This window comes from Triticum urartu, chromosome 2A, assembly GCF_056163025.1.
Source record: "Triticum urartu cultivar PI428250 chromosome 2A, HENAU_Tu73, whole genome shotgun sequence".
Classification (NCBI taxonomy): Eukaryota; Viridiplantae; Streptophyta; class Magnoliopsida; order Poales; family Poaceae; genus Triticum; species Triticum urartu.
This window is the reverse complement of record NC_141874.1, coordinates 143,634,708-143,650,241: the sequence shown is the minus strand read 5'-3', so window position 1 is coordinate 143,650,241 and position 15,534 is coordinate 143,634,708. Positions and strand designations below refer to the sequence as shown.

The window sequence follows — 15,534 nt, the reverse complement described above, 5'->3', positions numbered from 1 at the left end:
ATTATATATAAAAATCAAGCCATTCAGGAAAATGTTAGTGACATTTGAAAATTGTTCACACATTTCACAAAATGTGTCGTGACATTTTAAGACAATGTATTTTTTGGCATAGTTTAAAGAAATGTTTCGCGAAAAAATAATCAACATGTATTAGAAAATTGTATAAACCATGTATTTGAAATTTTACATCTTGTATTTAAAAAATGTTCAGCTTGTATAAAAAACTATTCCATATTTATACAAAAATATTCATGTATTTGAAAGTAGACATGTGCAAAAAAAGTAAAAACTGAATAAAAGAAGTGAAAAACCAAAAAAAAGAAAACCTGGTGAAGAAACGCAGTAAGTCGGATTTTTTTAGAAGTCCCTATGTAGAAGCTTCTAAACATGTCCAAACTAGTAATAGAAGCTTCATAAAATCAGCCATATTGGGCGAGCTCATGTAGCGAGCGCCTACTGCAAGACAGAGGCTGTCTTGCAATAGGCGCAAAATGAGGAGAGTAACTAGTTGACGAGCACTCCTTCGAAAGCCTCTCCAATGATTACATGGGGTGGCGTGAGAGCGCGTCACTTGGCGCGCTCTTAGCCGCTGCCATGTGTCACACTCTAGGCGCTTCCTACGGATTTTGTGAATTATTTTTTTTCGCACTCATTTTTGGTTTTTTAGAAGGTTTTTTTCGGGTTTCCATCGGTCTTTGTAAGCTTTTTGACAAAATAAATTTTGAGCGAAAAAACACTTTTTTTGTGAGAAGCATGGTTTTACTTCCACGAGAGGCATGATTTTGCTTTCGCGAGAGGCACGGTCGTGCCTCTCGAAAATGGAGAAAAACGTGTTTTCTATTTTTTTTCTGTGAGGGGCACGGTTTTGCTTCCACGAGAGACACGGGAAACGACTTCCAGAAAGAGGAAAAATGTGCTCTCGATTCGGTTTTTTCGTACGGCATTTTTCATACGTTCTTTTAGTGAAAAAAAGTTCATCAAAATCTATCAACATGGTATACGTTCTTTTATGGATTTTTTTATTGTTGCAAAAAAAATGAAAATGTTCACATATTTAGAAAAATATTGACATGTTCACATATTAATAGAAAAAATTAAAATATAAAAATGTTCACACAAGGATCCAAACATACAATGCCAAAAAGTACAACGAGACCATCCCGGTTGTACAGATATGAAATAGCTAGCGCAGTATCGAACAAGTATACAATATGTTGCATGAGTTTTAAACAATATCTATTAACATGCAGAGCTACACAATTTTACACATCTTTCAGATTGTGATATTTGAATTATAAAGAGAAGAAGACTACACCCCTTTCTTTCTCTTCCCGGGGGACTACACCCCTTTCTATATGTATGCTTTCAACATATGTTTCTTTGGACTCTTAACATGAAAAACTCATGACAAAAACCCAAAACTAATGGTAAAAAGAACAATAACCTCAACATGTTTCAAGAAAAAACACAATAGTCCAAAAAATGACATATATACATGTATTTTGACTGTCAAATGTATGCTAGCACACGATCAACGTATGCACATGCATATTACAACAATCCCAACCTCTTCCCGCAATCCACGCTTCCATCAAGCACCTCCTCTGCTCCATACTTATACTTGAACCCCAGCTCCACAAGCTTGTTTGTGTTAGCCTGCACTCTCACTCCCTCTCCCACCACTCTAACAGTCACACACACACACCAAAAATATTTATCACAAAGCACCACGTAAGAGATAGTCAAATATGATATTTTGTTCGAGAACTTACTCTTTGATCCGCTCGAGTTCGGGGTGCCTGCAGACGTAGTGCTCCAAGATGTCATGCATGTTGGTGTGCGCGGTCGTGCAAAGGTATCGGCCACCAACAACATCAGACGATTTCTCCATGCAGAAGACGTGTGCCTCGCAGACGTCGTCGACGTGCACCAGTGGTACGGAGCCGAGGAGGGCTTGTAGGAACTTGAGGGAGTTGTGATAGAGCTCGGCGCCAGTTAGAGGTGACAACATGGCATGGAGGCTGTCGCTGATGTGCGGAAGGAGGGTGTCTCCTCCTACGAGGCCACATACCAAGACAACAACGTCGAGCACTCTGCCCTAGAAGAAGTCATCGTTGTACTTGAGTAATTCCTTCTCAGAGATGGTCTTCGAGGATACATAAGCCTATAGATAATGTAGATAATGCAAGTCAGCATGGAGATCATGGAGGGTTGGGCATGAAGATATGTGGATTAAAGAAATTATAAGTAAATGTTTTTTCAAGTTGTTAAATTATGACGGGGCATGACAAGACTTCCTACGCAAAAAGTATATCCACTCACGCCCTCTTTCTAAGGTACTGTAAGACCATCGGACTCTCCTTTCTAAAAACTTAAATAGGCCTGTGCGTTTAAACAAGAATTTTTATTGCATGTTGCTTTCACGGTTGGGAGTGCTGAATGGCTCATTTACTAGGTTTTCGAAGGACATGTGACTGACTGATTGGGGAATAGGACTCTCAGCAACGAGTACCCTACCTTGCACAATATCACCAAGGGAAAACATGTCAGTATGGCAGATGTTTTCGTAACTATACCATTGAATGTTATTATTTTTTTACGGTTTTTGGGTAGGGATGGATGTCCTGGATTCACTTGGTGCAATGCTTAATGGCAATTGATTTATTTGAGGAGTTGGATGTATTCTGATGGAAACCCCGCAATTAGGGTTACTTCACAATCAATGTGCACGAACATTATCAATGACAACCATGTTTTTTGTACAATATTTTTATGTAAACTTGAGATGTCCCTTGCAATTAAGTTCTTTATTAGGTATTTACTTATAACCAAAGATATCTTAGCTAAACACAATTGGCAAGACAGTTTAAGATGTCGTCTTTGCACGGTTGATGTGGAGGATGGTGTATGTTTCGTTTAAGAAATTGGTTAGAGCATGCTTAATATTATAGCCAGCTGCTAGCTATATGATTTTGCCACATCATCTATAGTCAAGGTTATAGTTGGCAAGTACAATAGTTACATATAAATATGTACTACTTTGTTGATTCATGGCCACCTCCCTCTCTTATAAATTGTCTAGGAGTGCGTGCTACGGCTGCTAAAGAGTAGCTCGCTTCTCTTCTTTCTTCTTCAACTCATCAAAAATATAATATTTAAAGTCTTACAGCCTGACTATATCATCCTATTGTACTTGCTCAAATCTTAAGGCGTGTTGGTACCCATCTTAAGGCTGAAATCTTTGTACACGCACTTTATGTTGGCTTTTTGGGAATTTTTATAATGATATTGTGTTTAACAAACAAAAGGTTTTCATTTCTTTAAGGTTGTTCACATGGCCATCCATTGGCTCCGTACATGGTTCTCACTACATCATGTGAACGAGGGTTACTTTGAACTCTGGTTACATATATCCACTTGGAGATGGTAGGCTGGTAGCTCAGACTTCGCTTAAACAATATGGACGGCAGTCTAGGATATGTGGCACATTATATGTAACATGTAATGGGTTTGCTTTGTGATTGTAGTCACAATGTCGCTGCACTTTTTTTTTTTAATCGGACTGATAGGCAGAGTCCACACCTGATTGCCAATTAACCGCGTCCTCATGTAACGAAGTGTAACGAAGGACCCGACATAGCTAGAATCAGGGGCGGAGCCACCGTTGTATCGTTGGGTGCAGTTGAACCCAACGAAACTTGATAGCTACGTACATATTGGCAGGTACTCCCTTCGTTCGAAAATATTTGTTTTAGAAATAGTTGTATTTAAAACTAAAACAAATCTACATACAATCATTCTAGGACAAATATTTTTGAACGGAGGGAGTACTTTTTAGACCTAAACCCAATAAAAGATTGACTGACCCCATCAATCTCGTGAACTGCCTCGGTGGATAGGTTAAAAAGGCCCAAAAGCCCATAAGTAAATTGGCTCAGTGCCCACAACTACCCAAGTCTCTCAAACATGAACTTTACGATTCCTACGCAGCCGCCGCCACGCCTTTACTCGTCCGATTCCCCAATGACTCTGGCCTCTCTCCTCTCGTCTCTTCTGTTCGTCCATGCATCCATCATCGGACACCAGCGGCAAGCCGTCAATTCAATTGAGAATTGAAGGTACCGAGAGATCGCATCGTCACATCTTTCTCTCTTGTATATGTTCTATCTAGCATAATAGTCTAGTATGGCAATATTTTTGCCCTAGTTTGCTGAAGTAAATCACGGACTTTAATTGATCTAGACCATGTAACAATATTTTTCAAAGAGAAATCGATCACCACATCAAGGCAAAGATGCAGACATGTTAAGATGACTTGTTAGATGTAGGCAAAATTCATCAAATGTCATTGCAAGTAGTCTTCTCACGCCTTGGAGAAACTAATTTAGATCAGTTGCCTTATCATCCGACGAATCGGCAGAGAATTTTAGTACACAAGTAAACCCCAGGAGCAGGTTAAGATTACACACAAATATTTAACGGCGGGAATTAGAAGACGCCGGCTAAGTTTGATTATCCACAGAGAGAAATTTGAAGATACTCAATGGTGATTTAATGACGTCAAAGAAAAGCTGCACAATAAAATGAGTGGTCGGTTTATAAATGATTATCTAATTTGCTACGGGAAGAAATACATGTTTTCTACCATTCGTATGGATCTGGTGTTTGGTCTTTTAAAGATAATTAGAGAAATAAAAATGAGACACTCTAAATTTACTTTTTTTATTGATGGTGCTTGTATTAAACTTGTCAAAATAATTTATTTTTTTCACTGTTTTCAAAAAGACGAGGAGCTACACCCAAGCTATGAAGTTATTTGGGTACTACTTTTTTTGTAGTACCTAAAAAGTGGTTTTAGAATTTCATTCAGCTGGTATGTCTTATACTCTTCAACTATTAAATAACAAAATATGTAGTAGCTACTATCATATTTCTATTTCCATGCAAAAAAATACTATCATATTTCTATTTGTTATGTTATTTTTGGGTGATGTAAAATGGTGTAAAACAGCTTTTACGCTTAACTAATTCATATCAAATTCTCACGAGTCAACAAATGAACCCAATGACTAAATTTTCTGGCTCCGCCCCTGGCTAGAATTATACGATGAGTTGAATGAATTGTGCATGATGGCCTTGCCGGGATCTAGACCAGGAATTAGAAGCACTCACGTCCAGGTGTTCGTTGCTGTGGTCGTAGGGCAGGCCGAGTGAGGTCCAGCAGGATTCGCTCACGAACTCTTTGTACCCGTGGCCGCTGCCGTGACAACGGAGCCCGTGTGGATGACACGCCTCACCGTCTTGGACCGCTCGCACTGCTGCAGGATGGTGCGCGTCGCGTCCATGGTCGCTTCAGTGGTGTCCTTGTACTGCGAAAACAAATCAAGGGGAAAAATTAACAGTGGTGTACCGTGTACATTAAAAAAAAGTCCACAAATACGTGCCATAGAAAGTTAGAAGCCGAAACTCTGGGCCATAGAAAGTTAGAAGCCGACGTACGGAAGCTTAGAGCATCTGCCGGACGCCTCCAATCTATTCGGACGGATGACCCGGTCACTGTTCGATTATAAAAAAGCAACCCAGACAAGTTATTAAATTGGTCTCAAAGTCCGAACTGGTCGACTCCTCTCATATCCAGCCAAATAGAAGATAGATATATAGGTGCCCGGACATGTCCGACTCATGTTGAACTCGACAGCCCTACACCACCTCAAATTACACAAAAATCTACCCCCTCACCCTATCGGATCCATTTGTTCTCTCCTCTCTTCTTCCTCCTCCGCGCCGTCGGTCTCGCAGCTCCGCCACTGCGTGCGGTCCGACTCCGTTCCGAGCCTCTACGCCGCCAACACCGGCACAACACTCCTCTCTCACGTCCTCGCCGTCGGGGACGTCGTCGCCGGTCTGGACACCACCGCGGTATGTCTGGCAACTCTCAGGCTTGCCCCTTGCACTCTATATGTTCGACATGTTATCCGATCCATTTTTTATGATTCTTTTTAGGGGGGAAATGAATTCAAATGCTTCGTGGGACTAGGAGTATGGACCGACGGAGGTTGATCAAATCATTCAAGATGAGTTCTTCGATTCATCAAATTCGGACGAAGAGGTGGACATGAGCATGCAAGAGAAAGTGAACCGGCAGGTGAAGCATATTCTCAATTTCAAAGGATCAATCAAAGGAAGAAGAGTGACCAATTAGGATAGGGCGTCCGGAGCACGGCTACTGCAGAAGGACTATTTTGATTTAAACCCAACTTTTCTAGATAATCTATGGCTTTGTCGTCGTTTTCGCACACAGAAACTTTTATTTTTGCGCATTATGGAAGAAGTGGAGTGTAACGCCTTGTTATAGTCTCGCGGGATCCAGACTGGTCCACACATCAACACTACTTTTTTTCGCGCACTTAGTCCTCACTCGTGTGCATCCGGAATCAACTTTCCGGTCAGTCACCCATCCTAAAATTATTCCAAGCCAAGCATGCTTAACTTTGAAATTCTTTTCGATTGGGCTTTCGAAAAAGAAGGAATTCCTTATTGATATGAGTACTCTATCATACTTATTAAGTCAGACTCTCACATACACCCCCACTTAAAGGAACCGACGTCCTCGTCAGTCCATCACGGACGTTCTCTCTTGGCGCACTTATCTGCGTTAAGTCTGGCACATGTGCCATGTCGTGTGCCACAATGAGCCAAACGCGTCGTGCGCCACATGCCCGCACACCTGACCTGCAGATGCCCGTGTAACCGCGAGGGTCGGCTCTGATACCAATTATAACAAATTGTTACTCCTGGCAGGATCAAGACTGGCCCCACAGAGCAACACTAGTCTTTCCTGCGCACTTTATCCTACCAGTGTGCCCTCGGGACTAGTCCTGGCCATGGGAAGCTCGGCCCGGCCCGGCCCGACCAGAAAAAGCGTGACCCGACCTTGCCATGGGCTAGGCCTGGGCCTAGGTTTTCAGCCCAACGGCCGGGCCAGGTCCGGGCCCGTCGTATTCACCGTTTAAGGAAGAGCCCGCCTAAAAGATCATGGATGTCGCCTAGAGGGGGGGGGGGTGAATAGGCGTTTTAAAATAATTACGGTTTAGGCTTGAACAAATGCGGAATAAACCTAGCGGTTAATTTGCCAAGCACAAAACCTAAAACAACTAGGCTCACCCATGTGCACCAACAACTTATGCTAAAAAAGATAAGCAACTATGTGATAGCAAGATATATGACACAGAACAATATGGCTATCACAAAGTAAAGTGCATAAGTAAAGGGCTCGGTTAAGAGATAACCGAGCATGCGGAGACGACGATGTATTCCGAAGTTCACACCCTTGCGGATGCTAATCTCCGTTTGGAGCGGTGTGGAGCACAATGCTCCCCAAGAAGCCACTAGGGCCACCGTAATCTCCTCACGCCCTCGCACAATGCAAGATGCCGTGTTTCCACTAAGGGACCCTTGAGGGCGGTCACCGAACCTGTACAAATGGAAACCCTTGGGGGCGGTCACCGAACCCGTACACTTTGGCAACCCTTGGGGGCGGTCACCGGTACCCGTCAAATTACTCGGGGCGATCTCCACAACCTAATTGGAGACCCTGATGCTTGCCCGGAGCTTTTCACCACAATGATTGAGCTCCGAACAACACGAACCGTCTAGGGCGCCAAGGCACCCAAGAGGAACAAGCTCTAGGGTGCCCAAACACCCAAGAGTAAAAAGCTTCTCAACCTTCACTTCCACGTATCACCGTGGAGAACTCAAACCGATGCACCAAATGCAATGGCAAGGGCACACGGAGTGCCCAAGTCCTTCCCTCTCAAATCCCACCGAAGCAACTAATGCTAGGGAGGAAAATGAGAGGAAGAACAAGAAGGAGAACACCAAGAACTCCAAGATCTAGATCCAAGGGGTTCCCCTCACATAGAGGAGAAAGTGGTTGGTGGAAATGTGGATCTAGATCTCCTCTCTTTTTTCCCTCAAAAACTAGCAAGAATCCATGAAGGGATTGAGAGTTAGCAAGCTCGAAGAAGGTCAACAATGGGGGAAGAACACGAGCTCAAAGGATAAGGTCCAATGGGGAAGAAGACCCCCTTTTATAGGAGGGGGAAAAACCAACCTTTATGTGCTCAGCCCGCACACGAGCGGTACTACCGCTCCACGAGCGGTACTACCGCTCAGGTGGAAGAAACAGGGAAAAGAAGCAACAAAACATGAACCTTGGGGCGGTAGTACCGCAGGAGACAGCGGTACTACCGCTGGGTTAAGCGGTACTACTGCTCCCTTCGGCGGTACTGCCGCACAAAACGAAGGGTAAAGGGAAAGAGGGAACCGAGCGGTACTACCGCGGAGGAAGGAGCGGTACTGCCGCACTACTGCTGCAGCGAGGTACCGCACAATTCGACACAGAAAAAGACCCCTCGAATCGACGCGATAGGGACCTGGTAAGCCAGCGGTAGTACTGCTGCGGAGTCACCGCCGGTACTACCGCTGCGGAGCGGTACTGCCGCTTGTGACTCCTCAGCGGTACTACCGCTTGGTACCACGGTACTACCGCTGGGACCCTGACAAAACCACACTCAAGAAAACAAGAACTGCCATAACTTCTGCATATGAGCTCCGAATTGAGCAAACTCAAACTTTTTGGAAACAAGACGACGAGTAGCATCAAGACAGCGACTGGTTATAGTAAGAAGAGGCAGGGGAGGTATGCCAACAAATAGAGGAGTGAAACCTCCAACCGAGAAGAACCGGCAAAACCTCCAACATCAAAAACATCATAGAAGAAGCATGTGAACTCCGTTTTCGATGAACTCGAGCTTGTCATCAAGATGACCATAAGCTCTAAGACTCCCAAAGAGAATCAAACAAGAACCAAGAAAGATGATGCAAGGATGCAGTGGTTTGAGCTCTCAGCGAACGATACGATCAAGCTACTCATCGAGAGCCCCCCTTGATAGTATGACACTCGATCCTATAACCCGGTCTACCAACTACCATCATGAGACCGGTAAAATAAAAAACCTATCAAGGGCAAACCTTTGCCTTGCACATGGTCCACTTGAGCTAGATGATGACGATCTTGACTCCCTTAAGTTGGACCACCTTTCTTGATTGGGTTGACTCGATGAAGACTAGTTGATTGCTCTCCCATACTCCACTATGGGTGAGCCACTCTTCCGCACATCTTCACAAGTCCATTGTCACCACAAAGGACGGCAAGCTTCAAGCATTTGATCTCTTCGTGATGCTCCACTTGAACTTGCACACCGCAACCTAACCCCACAAAGAACCCTCACGAAGACCATGGGTTAGTACACAAAGCGTAATTGACAATGCTTACCATACCATGGGATCACTTGATCCCTCTCGGTACATCTTCTACGCTTTGTGGGTTGATCATCTTGATTCATTCTTTAACTTAGTCTTGATCAACCTCTCACAAGACCAATCTTTAGGTAATTCCTTGAATAGCACCTTGGTCGACACAAACTCTCCTTGAAACCAACACATGTACTCCAAGAAAAGCCTATGGACAAAACCTTCAAATATAACTCAAGGAAACCATTAGTCCATAGAGACTCTCATCAATTACCAAAACCAAACATGGGGGCACCGCATGTTCTTTCACCGCCCCGTGGCCCGAGGCCTGGCGGGCTTTTAGCGTGATGGGCCGATCTCGAGCCCGATTTTTAGGCCCGACGGCCGGGCCAGGATCAAGCCTAGTTTTTTGCATCGGGCTTTGGTAGGCCCGGCCCGACAAATGGCCAGGTACACTCGGGACCAACTTTCCAGTCGGTCAACCATCCTAGAGTTATTCCAAACCAAGCACACTTAACTTTGGAGTTCTTTCCGAATGGGCTTTCAAAAAAGAAGATATTCTTTGTTGATATGATTAGTCCATCATTCCTATTAAGCTAGGCTCTCACATGGAGACACACGATGACTACTTCAAACTCACAAGGGATTTCTAGATGTGGAGCATATGTGGGCCCACAATGAAAACCAAATACTCACTGTTGAGTTGTGAACTTTAAATAAATTATATGTAGAAGTACATATTTTTGCTACCAACATTTGTCATTTACGTGCGAAATTGACGTGTATGATAGACGCGCATGGATTTACATGAATTTAAGATATGTGAATATCGGGCACGATATATGAGGGACCGTCCGGATGCATCCACAGACGTGCTAGACGCGTCCCCGAGCGTTTGATAGGCCGGATTTGTCAAGTCCGGCTGTAAATGCTCTTAGTGCTAGCTAGGGAATGCATGAGAGGGCACCTCCTGCACCCATGTGCGTGTGCACCCACTTTTCAAAAAATGCACTTTAAACACATTTTAAGAAGTCAAAAAATTCAAAAGAAAATTCACGTATACATGTTCGCAAATGTGTGTGCGTGACACAATGTTTTATGAAAAATGTCCTTTTGTTTTGTCTGTAAAAAAGACAAATTCCAGTGCTTCTAAATAGCGTTTTACGACATAATTTTTTGTCTTTTTTGCACACGCCATAAAAAATATTTTTCCATGAAACTTTATGCACACATATATAACATAAAGTCGTATCCGTGCAACCATTTTCAGATTTTTTTTAGCATTTAGAAATATATTTTCTGAAGTGGATTCATATGTACATGCCATGTGTCCTCTCGTTAACCACAGAAAGAATTCAAAGGAATCAGTGCCATGCAAAAAGGACAGGCGGCCCATGCGCGTGATCATGTGGAGCTCATGGGTGTGAGTGTGAGAATACCTTTTTTTTAACGTAAAACAACAGCAACCATGTTATCTTCTTGACAAATCTAATGACTGGTTTACCTTGGAGCTGCCGGAGTTGTGGTGCAGCGGGGCAGGGACGAGGAAGACGAACTCGCAGCCTTGGATCGCCGGCTCGAAGGTGGCCGCGTCGTAGATGTCCGCCTCGAACAGCACCAGCCGCTCCGCCGCGCCGGGAAGCCTCCTGAGCACCTCCGTCTTCTTCTCATCCCCTACCAGACCAATTGTGCTCACTGCCATGGGCGGATTTGGGTCCAGGCAGCCCAGGCCATTGCCTGGGGCATGGGAAAAATTGTCGGCCTATATTTCAGAAAAAAAAAAGTTTGGCCTGGGGCGCAGCCCAGTATCAAGCCCAGGCAGCCCAGGCCAACTCACACGCAGGCCGCAGCGTCTCGCATCGCAACCAGCGACAGCCAGCGCTCTGCCCTCGACCTGAGTACCTGACGAACCCTAAGCCATCGCCGGTCGCCGCCCGCCGTCGCCGGTCGCCACCCATCGTCGAGGTCCAGCTCCGTGCACCCCGGATCTCCCTTTCCAGCACCCCCCGGATGTCCCCCTTCCAGCGCCCGGCCCCGTCCCCGGCTGCGCCGCTGTGGCCTGCGGCCTGCGGCTGCTGTCCTGTTCGTCGTGTCCGCCTGTCCGGCGACGCGACGAGGGCGCAAGGCGGCGAACCCGGCTAGGGCGCGAGTGGTGCGAGGCTGCAGCTTGCAGGCAGCTCGGCGTCCAGCGAGGTAGTTACTTTCTCTCATGACTGCTTTTTCTGTTTCTTAGTACAGTTTTGATGCTTGATGCCCTGTTTTTGTTTATAGATGCCATATTGTCAGGATGATGATGATTTTAGTTGCTAGATGCCACTCTTTGTGTGTTTGTTAGATGTAGAAACCAGTTTTAACATTGAGAAATTTTTGTTTCTCTAATATTTTACAGGAAGGCAAGATGAATAAAAGAAACAAGACATTGAATTCATTTTTTCAAGTTCGAACCACCGAAACTGTAGAAACAGGTCCTTCAACTCAAACAGCTGATAATACACCACCTAATGTTAGAGCTGAACTCAAACCCGGCGATGTTGAATCACCCCGGTAAGAGAATACCAATTGAGGAGTTAGATCCAGACATTGAGATCTTGCTAGAAGGGAGTACATTAGTATGGGTCCTTGCCAACCAACTAATCATACATATGAAAAGATAAATGGTAGGAGCTTTCATAACTATTGGTTCAATGATCATCGCGGCTGGTTGGAATATAGCATTGAAAAAAGATCAGCCTTTTACTTTTGTTGTTTTCTGTTTAAGCAACCAAGAGCTGAAAACTATGGTATTGAAGCATTCACGAGAAATGGATTCAAATCTTGGAAGGATGGACCTAAAGTTTTTAATCAACATGTTGGCAAGCATGATAGTGCTCATAATAAATCTAGGCAACATTATGAGGATTTCAAAAATCAAAGACAAAATCTGCCACATGTCTTTGATAGGGGTTCTCAGAAGCAAGAAGAAGAATACAAAGCCCGTCTCTTGATTATATTGGGTATTGTCAAATTTTTGATACTACAAGCTCTTGCTTTTCGTGGTCATGATGAGTCTACTAGCTCAATGAATAAGGGTAACTTTAAAGAGTTGTTGGACTTGTTCATAAAGAAAGACCCAAAGGTGGCAACATTTTAGAGATTTGATTGGGCATTCTCCGCAACCGTGGAAAGGGCATTCTCAGCAATGAGCATTATCAAGACCGGATTGAGGAACAAAATGGGTGATGATTGGATGAATCATAGAATGGTATGTTACATTGAGAGAGATGTATTTGTTAGCATCGAAGAATCCAAGATCATTGAGCGATTTCAAGGTTATCGCACACGTAAAGGTGTTTTGCCTTGTCCTACACGTAAGTTTTCACATTTTGCATCTATTGTTAATTAGTTTTGTCTGCTATATTATGCATTGATTCGCATTTCAAAATTGTTAATTAAAGGTTTAGCGATGTCTGCTATTGAAGATATAGTCATGGGAGGCTCGGATCAACCAATCATTTGATTTGGTATCAATCTTCTGTATTATTTATCTATGCCACATATTGTCTTTTGATTTGTCTTGATTTATTAGTTGAGTCATTATGGAACAAATGTTGCCATTGAATATCATGTTTGGTTTCTTATTAGTTATGCAAAACATAGATTGATTCTTGTATGCCTTGAAATTGAAGTTTTTTTGGATAGTTTTTAGCCATTAGTTGTTCGCCTGGGGCGTCAACAATTCTTGGGTCCGCCACTGCTCATTGCTCAGGAGTACGCACAGAGAACATCCACAGGGCCATCGGGAGCTTGCGGGACATGGCCGGGGCGTCGTTCTACAGTGGCATGCACGGGACGGGAGGAATCAGCGTGTGAGAGGGCACATACCGAGGTTTCGGACGGTCCCGTGGACGGTGCAGCCTCTGTCGAGGAGCTTCTTGACGAGCCAGGACGCGATGTAGCCTGCAGCTCCGGTGACGCACACCCTGCTCATCTTCTCCGGTCGGTCTCTTATCCTCTGACGCCTAGTGATCCTGTGTCTATATACGTGTGAGGTGCTACACGCCTACACCCAAAGCCTTAGTGGTGTTATCCACATGCCCGGCCTTGCTGATCGGCTCTCCCGAGTGGTCGCGGACAAAGACATTGGTTTTCGAGGAAATGTTGGGGCCCGTAGTAGGTCTTCAGTCCACCTCCGATAGCTAGATTTGCTTTGTCACAGTTAGGCATCTTTAATGGCAACCCCAAAATATCCTCTCACATTTTTCAGCAAACATGGATGCGGGAGAACATAGCTATATTTTTTTTAATAATCCGGATGAAATTCATACAAACAAAATCGAATTTCCTATAAAGATGATGGATTTCATGTAAACACATCCGGATTTCATTACATTTACATCAAAGCGGTGGTAGTCCGCTCTAGAGGTATAATTAATATCTAATCTAAATGGTCCATGAGCCCCGAGAATTGAAACATCATCGTCTTTAGTTTCGCCTCAGCGCTCTCCAGCTCCGCCTCCGGAGGCCCGGGAAGTGAATGTTGGAATTTTGCTAGTAGGCCTTTGGACCAAAGCCCAACTAAAATTCTGAAATTCTCTTGGCCCATTCATGCACACATGTGAGTGGAGTGAGTGAGACTAAAGTTTAGTCCCACCTCGGAAGTTGAGAGAGAGTTGCACCTTTTTATAAGGTGAGCTCTTCTACCACTTGTATGAGCACGAGAAGAGGAGACCTACACGCGCTCCTTCTCCTCGCTCGCCACACCACGCCTCGTCACGACGCGCTGCGCTGCGGGTTGCGGGATTGAGCCGAGTCGAGGACAGAGCTATGCATGTTGTCTATATTTTTGCTGATCGGGAAAAATTAATGAGTCATTAATTAATAATTAATGGACGCGTTAATTACTGAACCGTTTCCGATTCTTTTGGATCGTGACGACTCGGACGTGGGGTTTACTCCCACGACCTACCCGGCCCGCACTATATAGTCAGGCAGACGTCTACCCTAGCCGCGGCCGCTTCGTATGGTTTCCCACCACCGTTCCAGATCATTGCGCCGCCAAGCAAGTCTTCTCCATCCCTCCTTTCGGCGTGCACCGGGAGAAGGGACAGCAGGCCTCCAGAACCCTGCCTCTCGTGATCCTGTACGGGAGAGGGGCGATCAGGTTTTTAGGGAGCACACTCGCGCGACTGCTGGCAGCAACGACTTCGCGAATGACGACTTCTTCCCGACCTCGGCAACCTCATCCTCGACGACATGGGCGACAACGTCAACGCCTGCGGTGCTGCACCCGCTGCACCGTATGTTATTCTATCCTTCTTGTTCGAGATCATGGTAGAATTCATGTTTCTAGTATGTGCCCTAGATATGATCTGTTCATCTACTATGCTAGTTCACATGATTAGTTTAATCTCTGCTATTGCTGTCATGATCTATTTCCTATTTATTCGGATTAAATCTCGTAGTAATTTGCTCATTTTTCCAACAATCCAAAAACCTGATTATAGGCAATTTACTCCGAGTGGTTTTGCTGCGCATCTGAAGCCGCCCGCCTTTAAGGGGGCGCAATATAAGAGGTGGCGTACGAGAGCAGTCTACTGGTTTCAGACCATGGGCTCCTATGACGCCACCAAGGGCAAGCCTGCGGGCGATCTTAATCCAGTTTTTGAGAAGATCGATACTCTCTTTAAAGACGCTCTTCTGAGTGTTCTGGATGATTCCATTGTGGATTCGTATATGTCGTTTGAAAACGGCAAGGACATATGGGTTGCGCTCAAGGCCAAGTTTGGTGACTCGGACGCCGGCAGCGAGTTGTACGTCATGAAGCAATTCTATGACTACAAGATGACTGATGAGCGCTCTGTTGTACAGCAGAGTCATGAGATACAGTCGCTCGCAAAAGAATTTGAGTACTTCAAGTGTGTGTTGCCGAACAAATTTGTTGCCGGAGGCATCATTGCCAAACTTCCACCTTCGTGGAACAATTTTGCTACTTCCCTGAAACACAAGAGACAGGAGTTTTCCGTTGCGGATATCATTGGTACTCTTGATGTTGAAGAGAAGGCGAGAGCAAAGGACACATGTGCTCGAGTTGCTGAGGGAGCTTCTAGTGCCCAGATTGTACAGAAGAAGAACTCCCAGCCCAACAAGTTCAAAAACAATAAGAACAAAACTCAGGGCAAAGGCAAGTTTGATACAAAGAACAAGCCATCACATTCTACCAACTTCAAGAAGAATTCTCAT

General features: G+C 44.6%; 1 pseudogene; it reads right to left on the bottom strand.

Annotated features, from left to right (window-relative positions):
* Positions 1–1,551: 1,551 nt before the first annotated feature.
* On the bottom strand, positions 1,552–13,282 carry LOC125535351 (NADPH HC-toxin reductase 1-like; annotated as a pseudogene).
* Positions 13,283–15,534: the final 2,252 nt, after the last annotated feature.